Genomic DNA, 10,143 nt, shown 5'->3' on the forward strand with positions numbered 1-10,143 from the left:
TGCCCATTTTATATGTGTCTGTGTCCACGTACATAAGAATATGTACATATACACATGCCTCAAAAAGACAGTAGCCTGAATCATGCCTTGATTTAACAATCTGAATTGCTGTTCTACAGAATATACAGTATTATGGAAGTCTGGTAAGGTGTAAAGCAGATTAGGGATTCGTTGAATAATGAAAAGAAGGAATAATTGCTGCTGTGACTCACGTTGGCCACATGTTGCATTTACATCTGCTAAATAGAAAGTTATTTGGTAAGTCTTTGGAAAAAAATGTTTTCTTTTAGTAGAAACCCATTGAAGTTCTGTCTCAGGATGTCCCATGTTTAAGTTCATCACCAAAGCTGTCTAGTGTAAGTGCAGTGCAAAGGCTGCCTGAAAAGTTGGGTCACACGGTTGTGTAAGTGACACTTTGGAAACTTTGAAATTCATACACCCCTTTTTAGAAAGAGGTTTGGGTTGTGGGATATTTGCTTCAGTGCCTCTCTTGGATTTCGATTTTCCTCTGCAGTTTTGTTCCTCTTTTGCTAATGTTATGTGAGAAAGTGCATGTTCAGTCTTGAAGGTTGTGTTTGCTCATATACATGACTTAGTAAATCAGTACAGAAACTGTCTAGCTGGTTAGCACTTAAACCTATTGTGTCACCTGGAGTTCAGGTATCCTCTTTAATCCTGGGAGTTTGAAAAACACCTTTTATTTCACAATTAGAAAAATGTGAGAGGTTATTTTTTCCTTTTTTTGTTTGTTTTTAACTTGCAAATGAATAACATTTCTGAATCAGTACAAACCCATCTCAAGGGGGTCTTCATATCTGGATGCAAGTAAGAATTTTCTTCTAGTCACTATGGTACCTCCATTGTATCAAATCAGCATGCCATGAATAGCTTCTAATTAGAAATGTGCAGTTGGCTGTAGTTTGCACAACAGAAACTTCAAGGCACAGTCCGGACAATTACAAACAAATTAGAATATCTGCAAATGGTTTTAGTTTTTATGTTAGCAAAGATCAGAAAATTTTGTTTATTATTCTGATTTTTAGGTCTTAACCAGGACTGCACAGGACTTTTGCTGTGGAAAAATACCAGACCACACTAATTTTGTGGTTAAAAGCTAAACAAGAGTGTAAACAGTCTACAAAAATGTACTTTTAATCTGAATTATTGTAATGTTGATTATTATGTCTATATAAAAGATTGCCTTGCTTTTTTATGAGTCATTCTGTATCAATGCATTCATTATAAATAGTATATTTGTAAATAAGGTGCCACTGAGTCTTTTGAAAGTTTTCTAGTATTTCTAGTTGCACATTAACTTGGATATAAGTTATACTTTTGCAGTGCCCCAAATTATCCAGAACTACTTTCTTATTATATACTCATCAGTCTTTAAAGATTTCATTTTTCCCGAGTAGAATCTAGAATTCCATGTATAGCAATTAAAGGAAACTTCAGAAGTTGCATGAGAGTAACTGCTTTACTCAGAGACATGCTTTTATGAAGCAAGTGCTGGAAATATCTTTTGCTTTGTTGTGGTACAGTAGGGCATATAGTGAAAAAAACCCACCACTTTCTGGAATGGAAGAGCAATCTTGGATTTTAGTGCAAGATGCATTTCAACAACAACAAAAATTTGAAGTAGGTATAGTATTCTGGTGCCTGTAAGACAGACACCTGTACTTAAGCTTCTGTTTTGATAAAATACAATATTGCCAAGCTGACATGGCAGAGCTCTAAACCAAAATGTCTTTGAATTTTGTAAGGCTCATTATGATGGGCACTGTTTGAAGGTGGTCATGCTTGCATTGTGTCCTACAAACCAAAAAGTGCTGGTATCCTTTGAAGTCAGAATAGAAGGGCTTTGGCAGTTGGGATACAATGATGATGAGGAGAGCACCAGTGTACTTGCTGTGGCTGATGGCTTTAAACCTGGCATGGGTTCTCATGGAGCACAGCAGCCCCTGCTGAAATAGTCTGAGTAGCTCTGTCCTTGGAGATTAAAATCAGTGGAGGGTCTGACAGCAACCTGAACACAAGCTAAGGAGGTGGCCTCATCACAGGAGTGATGTTGGGCCAGGTGCCACTCCTCCTCTGTCCCACAGGGCTGATTGGCAGACTGTGCACAGAACACACCAGGGACATGCAGTTCCTCCCCCGTGCTGCTCCAGACCTCACCAGCCTTTCACCACCAGGGCTTGTGAAAAGGGAAGCAGCATCTGCACCACTGCTTTTAGTAGCCCTTGATAGATTAGGCAAATTAGGCAAATTCACAGAAAAAAGTGCTTGCTTGTTGTTTTGTTGTTGTTTTTGGTTTTTTTTAATTCTAACTCTATTTGTATTTCTGGCCTCTGCAACATCCTGTGTCTAATAATTCTACAATACAATTATGTGCTGGGTGAAAAAGTACTTCCCTTTGTTTGTTTCAAACCACACCACCTTATTTCATTTGGTGACGACTAGTTCTTGTATTCTGAGAAATGTATGAACAGCCTTTTTCCTGTTCATCTGCTTTTTACTACTCATGAGAGTTGTTTTGGTTTTTTTTACAAATGGCAGCTTTTTTTTTTTTTCTCCAAGTCACAGAGTTTCAGGTTTTTAGCTTCCTTTCAAATAAAACCTCTTCCTTTCTGTGATAATTCTTGGGGTTTTTTTCTCCATACATCTCTAGTCCCAGTTCTGGTCTTTTTTCCTAATTCATGGCCTTTAGCAGGCTGTTTTCTTCTCTGTGTACTTCTAGTTTGTGAAATAAAAGCAAAGCTCTGTTATGAAAACTAAATTGGAGTGGGTGATGAAGTTTAGTGCTAAACTCCAGTGGGGAATAATCCCTGTAGGCAATGATCAGATTGGGATTTAGACTTCAGATGCAAGCCACCCACTGCAATAATGAATTGTTTCCCCTGATTAACTATAACTTCCATCATCTCTTGTAACTAAGTATGAGAAACAAAATTAATATTACATTTTATATAAGTATGCTGATTTAAATAGTGCCAGGATTTACAATGCTCTGTTAATGCTAGTAGGAGTACATTGTTTTGGAAGATGTGACTTTTGGATGTTTCAGCTGGCCATTGTAAACCATCAAAACTTTATTTCCTGAAAATACTGGGAAATTTATAGTGTTTCTCTGGAAGAGAATTGGAGACTTACAGTGCACTGGTTGAGTTTAATTTTTCTCCTTGATGCCTTTGCAGAAAGCTATGCAAGACATTCCTATTGTTGTTGTTGTGGTGGTTTTTTGTTTTGTTTTGTTTTTTAAAAAAAAAAACGAGAAAAAGAGCCATTTTCCCAGCCCCAGTAGCTTCCTGCCCACAATCAGTGTCAGCCAAGCAGTGCTCAGCAGCCACTGGGGCTGGGGGGCGTCTTGCTGGTCATGACCCCTTTCTGTTCACATGACTGAAGGGAGCATCCACAGATGAGCCTGACTTCAGCAGAAAAATGTTCTGGCTCTGAGTGAAAAGTGAAGAAAATGTCTTGTATCTGGCACCCTATGTCCCAGAGGCTCTCCTAAGGGCCTCAGAAATGTGCAGGTGATGGCTTAGGTGACTCTGGTAAGGCAAAGAGATTAAGACAGAATTTCATGTTTGTTTAATTAATCTATCCTAAGTGCTTTGGGATGCTGAGTCTCCCAGTGCCACTCTCCAGTGGCAAATCCTACTTTCCACTGGTGGGAAGCTGTGGACTTAGGTACTTACTGTATGTTAAAGTGTTCAATGTGCAAATACTGTATAAAACCTGGATGCTGGGCAGCTTTGCAGAGTATGTCTGATGCTTTGGGCTGTGTGTGGTTGCAGTGGCAGATACAAGGTGTTAAAGGGCTGGGGATGGTTAGCTGTCATACAGTGAGAAGAGGCTGAGGGCCTTGAAAGCTAATTTGTTTAGTTTTGGCAAGTCATCTCAGTTAAATAAAATACATCATCTCTTTGTACAAGCCTTGCCTCACTTAGGCTTGTAAGAGTGGGAGATGATTTGATTACCAAGATCAAATGATGATGTTTTAGAGGAGGAGCCATCTGGAGTATCTGAGTGAGCAGCTGGCAGCCTGGGTTGCACAGTTAATGATCTGACTGTGTGCCTTGCAACTATTTTTTTCCACTGCAAAACCTTTTAAGAGTCTTTAGAGATCAATCTACCCCCCTGCTTCTGAGTAAGATGCTATCTGCAAAATTGCACACAAGAGTTCCCTTTTAAAAGCTCTTTCCACAGCACCCTCTTTTTCCTTTCCATTGGTAAAGTATTTCTTTGTTAAGACTAATAATGAATCCTTAATTTGCTGTAGTTGGGTAGTTGCTTCACTTGACCTAGTAGTAGCTGGTTTGCTTTTTGTCCTGCATTATTGCAGCTGTGCTGCCTGAAGTGATTTCCAAACTTAATGTGGTCAGTTTTAATGGAAATACATTTTACCACGAAAATCTTACGATGTTGTTTGACAGCAGCCATGGTAAGAAAACACAGTGAAACTCTTCACTCTGTATGGCCCAAGATTTTTTTATGCCTTTCAGCTTTTTTTGATCCATGCTAAGCAAGTTAACCGAGTGGGAAATTACAGCTGCAAAGACTGGAATCATCTCTCCTTGCGAGCATAGCAAGGGCAAGGAATTCAGCTAGGTAAGGAGCTGCTGCTCAGCGAGGCAGCTCTCATTTCAAGCTCTTTAATCTTCTCCAAGTAAAGTACTTCTTTTTAGGCCTGCCAGGCATTTCCAGCTTCCTGAGGAGCAGCATCAGACAGCGCCGTATGGTTTTGGCACGGGGGACCAGGAGAGATTCCCAGCAGTGCCAGGGAGTCAGAGGTTTGCCTGGAAGGGGTGAAAGGCACTGGAGGAGATTCCCTAAAAGCAAGTTGAGCAAGTGGTCAGGAGGTCCCCTGTGGCCAGCAGGTCCCCTGTGGCCAGCATCTCCTGCTTGGTGCTGCTGATAGCCCACACTGGGTTGCAGCTCCAAGGACAGCTGGCCAGGCAGGAGAGTGGAGCCAAGATTCTTGGGACTGTGGCTCCACCAGATGGATGGTCCTGGAGCCAGGCCACTGCTTCTTCAGAAGAAGCTTTTGAAATTTGTGTGGTGGGGGGCTTGATGTTGCATTAAAGCTGAGCTGTATATGGAAGTAGCAGAATTCTTCAGGAGAAGGAGGGGCCTTTCTAGCAATGCCTGTTTTTTTACTGTGAGCTGTTGCAGTGTCACATCTGATCTCATCCTCTCCATTTGTGCTCTTACTTCCCATCTCCTACTTCAGATTTCCCTCTTTTTGCAAATGGCTGTTTATCTCTCCTTGTGCTTCCCACATTGTGCTGAGCTGAAATGAGTAAGGAAGGGTAGGGAGTGCAAAAAGATGTGGGACCAGTGGCTTCCAATTCATTTATCTGTTGGTGCACCCTGTTCCTCTTCTGAACTTGCTTTGTATGGGGTCCAAGCTCTTTTCCTCTAGTTCTGTTGCAGAATGGAGACACCAGGAGAAAAACAGCATTTGGGAAAAGATGGCTGGGAGAGAGAAATATAAAAGGTGGATCTGCTGCACATGGCACAGCTGTGCATTGCTTTACAGCTTTTCAGTAGCCTCCTTGGACACCTGGTTTATCAGAGATGAACCAGGGTTTTACAGTGTCTCAGAGTCCCTGTGAAGGGTTTTGATAAATAATTTGGCTTGGGGTATATGTCAAGACTCAGATAGGGATGAATTTCAATTAAATGAAAATTCTGTGGCCAATCGTTACTCCAAAGCATTTAGCATTAAAGATGAATATCTTCATTTTTGAAGTGACACAGAGTCCTTAGCAGTCTGTAAAGAGTTTTGAGATGTGTGATGCTTAAAAATATTCATCACTTTTGCTTTAGGAAAACTTGTACGCTCCTAAATTAAATTGTTAGTGAAATATTAATGAGAAAATTACATTTTCATTTCATACAGACATTTAATTCCCCAGAAACACAGAAAAACTTAGGTTTTTCTAAGGTATTTTGTTAAAGTTGCCATGATTGCTTTTTACCACTCTTGCCTCTAGCTCTGCTTAAGGAAGTTTGAGATTGGATTGTAGTGAGGTGATTGGCAGGGACTTCAACTCCAGAGGACTTTGCTGGCCTGGTGAGGTGTCCCAGTGCTCAGAGGCACTGGGAACCCTCTCGTGCAGCACCTGAGCCTGGTTCCTGGCCAGCTGGATGGTTGATCCCATACATGCTGGCTGCTGGGCAGTGAGGAAAATCTCCTCTCCAAAACAGTTCTGAGGGCCTGTTGATCAAAGCCAGGTGAAATCTGCAGTGAGATGCCTTTCCGGGGACTTGGGGGCTGTTTTTAGCCCAGCTGAAATCAAAGGGTGCCAGTAAGTCTTGAGATTTTTGTTATGCTATTTTCTTCTCCATGTGTCTGGTTGCACTGGGGCTACACCTCAGGTAGTGCTTGGATGCTGTTTGACAATTTCAACTTCTTTGGGTTGTGACCCAACAAATGGCTTGACCTCAAGAAGTGGAAAGAAGAGTTCAGGGCGAGTTCAACACTCCCAGTCTGCAGGGGAGCTCCAGAGTTTCTAAGTTTGCTTTCCCTTTCAATCCCTCTGCCCTTGCATTTAACTGGTGCTGACAGGCTGAAAAACAGAATTGTATGTGAAATAGTAGAAATTGCTCCTTTCCCTCCTCCCATTGGTTGGTCTTAGGGTGGCACAGGGTGTTAAAAACATTAAGCCTTGTGAGGATGGTGATGGCATCCTCTGCAGATGAGAGAACTGACCTGCAGTATCCTTCATCTGAGTGCAAAGACAAAACTGTGGCACAAGAATTTGTTGGCATTGCTCTCTGCAGGGTTGAAAATGACTTCTCGGGGGAAAAACAAAAACAAACCAACAAAAAAACCCAAACCAAAACAAAAAAAACCTCAGAGATTAATAATGCTTAGTTTTGTGTGCTTTTGTGTATGTGCTTAGTTTTCTGTGACACTTTAGGGAGAGACGTGGATTATTTTCCTTTTGAATTTTGTATGGCAGGAATTTCCCTTGCTATCTAGGGTGTTACCAGGGAGAAGGAAAAAATGAGTTGTTGAAAAAGCACAAGTGCAGATGTATCACAGCTCTTCTCTCAGCATCTAGTCTATCAGCCTGCCTTCTCTAAGTGCTTTGTCCTGATTACATAGTAACACCCTTGGCATAGTATTCCCAGATAGGATAAGTGTTTCCTGAGGAAAGACCTACTATGTACTAGTGAAGAGCAACTGATGGTATTGAATAAGCACGTAAATCAAAAGCTGGTGTTTAAACTTAATTTGAGTCTCTCAGGAAAAAGAACAAAACCTGGCAATCTGCATGGGGATAATTATATTGTAGGGGAGGAGGGGAGGAGAGCGAGAACAGTGATGGATTTCCCTCTGCAGCACGTTGCCTGCAGGATCTGCAAACCACCACGAGGATGAACACCCTGGCTCTGGAGAGAAGAACCCTTCCTCCTGTGGCCACCAGATGATGAAGGTTTCTGCTTTCTGCTCTCCTGGCTGTTGTCATGCAGGCCGGGAAGGTGCTGGACCATCCGCCAGGCAGACGTCAAATGTGGGGCAGCCCCAGGCCCTGCCACCCGGACTGCTCTGGCTCCATCAGCTCTCCTCCTTGGGAAGTCCCCCTCCAAAGGCAGGTCCCTGCTCCTCCCCTCCCACGGAGCAGATCCACGTACAAACGTTTCTGCTGCGTCCAAGTGAGCAGATGGAGCCTGGCCTTGAACCTCCCCTTCTGCGTGGCCTGATGGCAAAGGGGCAGCAGTGGGAGAAAGCACTTGAGAGAGCTGATGCAGGCAAGCTCTCCCCAGCACCCTGGTGCTCCTAACACCCAGCTGAGTCCACAGTCAAGGTTTTTCCCTCGAGGTATTTGTGTCCTTTTCCAACACCCTTCTACCTCCACCCACTGCAGCCCTGGCTCACAACTCAGCTGGGGTGGGGAAGGAAAAGCCTCATACTTGGAAGGACTCTGCTTCCCCTGACATCTTTTCCTGGGAGCTTAGCTCAGTCCATGCCCTTCACTAACCTGGGTTTGATGGCTGGGAGACCTGGGTTTACCCTGCCCAGTGCTGCTCCTTTGCAGCTGTCTGTGCTTACTGCCTCCCTGGGGGCTGGGACTTCCCAGAGAGAGCCAGGAGGTTTTGGGGAGAGGCTGGTGCCAGGAGGTGGCCACTGGTGCTTGGCGGGAGAAGTTACAGCAGCCTGTTGGTTACAGCTGGGGTAGGAGGACACCAGGGACACAACAGCAGGGGGTGGGCAGAAGGTCCTGGGCTGGGGGTCAGCCTGTGCAGAGGAGCCTTTATACAGGGCTGTGATTTGGGACAGGGGACTTGTCCTACTCTGTGTCCTCAGCCTAGGCATCTGCGAGGATAACTGGGAGAAGCTGGGACAAAGAGAGGTCTCCCAGAGTCGGTTGCAGCTCCTGGATGGCTTCTCAGTTTTATTTGCTTTTGCCACTAGATGGTGAAATAAGTAATAAGGGAAAGCAGGGAAAGTCTTGCTGCCTTCCCTGCTGGGCTCCCTCCCTGTGAAACCTTGCTGATGTGCTCTGCTTTCTGGGAACCCAGCAATTTCAGGCAATTATGCCCTGGACCTTTTATACAGCTCAGACTTCAAGAACTGCTGCTGCCACCCAGCTCCTTGGTATTTTAACTCTAGTGCCACCCTGGATTCACATAGGCTCAGCAAGCTGAGTTAAACGCAGCCAGAAAACCTGCCTGATGCAAGTGTATGTGGAAAGCTGTTCCTGCTAAGCACCTTGCTGTGGTCTGGTTTTTGAAAGGGGGTGTATGCTCTGCTTCCCCTTTCCAGTGATGATCTGAACCTGCTGTGAGACCCACGCCTTGCCAGGTAGGAATTGCAACCTTCAGCCCCTGCTTGGCTGTTCTCTGCTGTGCCCCCTCTTTTCAGAGCTGTTTGCTTTGCTGGAAGCTTTGCTCTGGCCATGCCAAAGGAGCTCGATGGGCAGGTGCAACAAAGTGGAGAGTTACAGCTCACCTGGGGCACTTCTGCCCTGGCAAGAGGGACAGAATTAATGTTGCTGACTGCAGCCCCTTGCCCAGAGACACAGTCACTGTGTCAGTCTCGGATGGAGATGGTGAGAAACAGGGAAGGAAAGGGCAGAGACATGCTTGGGCCTTAGGGAGTGAAACTTGAATGAATGAGTTACTTTTCAGCTGAGTAATTGAATGTTAACCTCTCCCAGTTGGGAAATTAAATGCTTTAAAGTGAGGCAGTCTCAATTTTGCCTTAAATGTGGGCCAGCTCTGCTGATGAAAGGGGAAACTCCTTGAGCTGCAGAGACTTGATTGGTTTAATTTAAGAAGGTTGCAAGTAAAGTTACTGGCACCTGGACTTTCTCCTCTTGGGAGGGAGAGTGCCATAAAAATGTGGGTCTTGCCTTCCCTTGCTCTGGCCAGGGCTGGGAGGACTTGGCTGTGTTGTGGTTTTATGGTCCCAAATGTATGGAAAAGCCCATCATAGTCCAGTAAAGGTTTTATGGGAGGCAGTGAGTCAGGGTCCTGAAGGATGGCCTGATGATGAGCAGTATGGAATGTCCCTGTAATATATTAGGAATGGTCCACAGACTCGTTGGTTTCTTTTTTATTATATTTCTGCCATTTGTGGCTAATTTCAGTGGGATCCATCTTATGAGCTGGCTGGATGGGAAGCCTGGGGTGGGAGATGGAGCTGCTCCCCTGCACTGAGGGTTGTGCCCACAGGGCTTTAATTCTGGCCATGTTGCAGGATGCAGTGAGGATTGAGGACTCCCAGCTAAGGAGCTGGATAAAGAAAATTGAACTGCATAAAAATGCAGTCGCCTGTGCTTGGCACAGAGGAACACGTGTGAATTACTTGTGGGTGTCACAGAGAGAAACTGCACTTTTCTCTCTCCCCTTCTCCCCTAGACATAAAGTGCCTGAGAGGCACAAGGCCAGTGACATGCAGACAGCTGGGGAGGTTTCTTGTTGTGCATCACTCCTGCAGAGCTGAAATGAGCCTTTCATGTCAGAGGCCGGTGTGACACCAGGCAGAAGCAAAAGAGGGAATATAATGAATAAATAAATAAACCAGAGGCTCACAGGAGTGCAGTCCCTGTGTCTCAGCCTCACCCCTGACTCTGCCACACCATAATCTCTAACTCAGAAATGTTTCTCTTGGCTGTTGATTTAGGGCTG

The sequence above is a fragment of the Chaetura pelagica genome, unplaced genomic scaffold (genome assembly GCF_000747805.2).
Source record: "Chaetura pelagica isolate M959 unplaced genomic scaffold, ChaPel_1.0 scaffold531, whole genome shotgun sequence".
In the NCBI taxonomy this organism is placed as follows: domain Eukaryota; kingdom Metazoa; phylum Chordata; class Aves; order Apodiformes; family Apodidae; genus Chaetura; species Chaetura pelagica.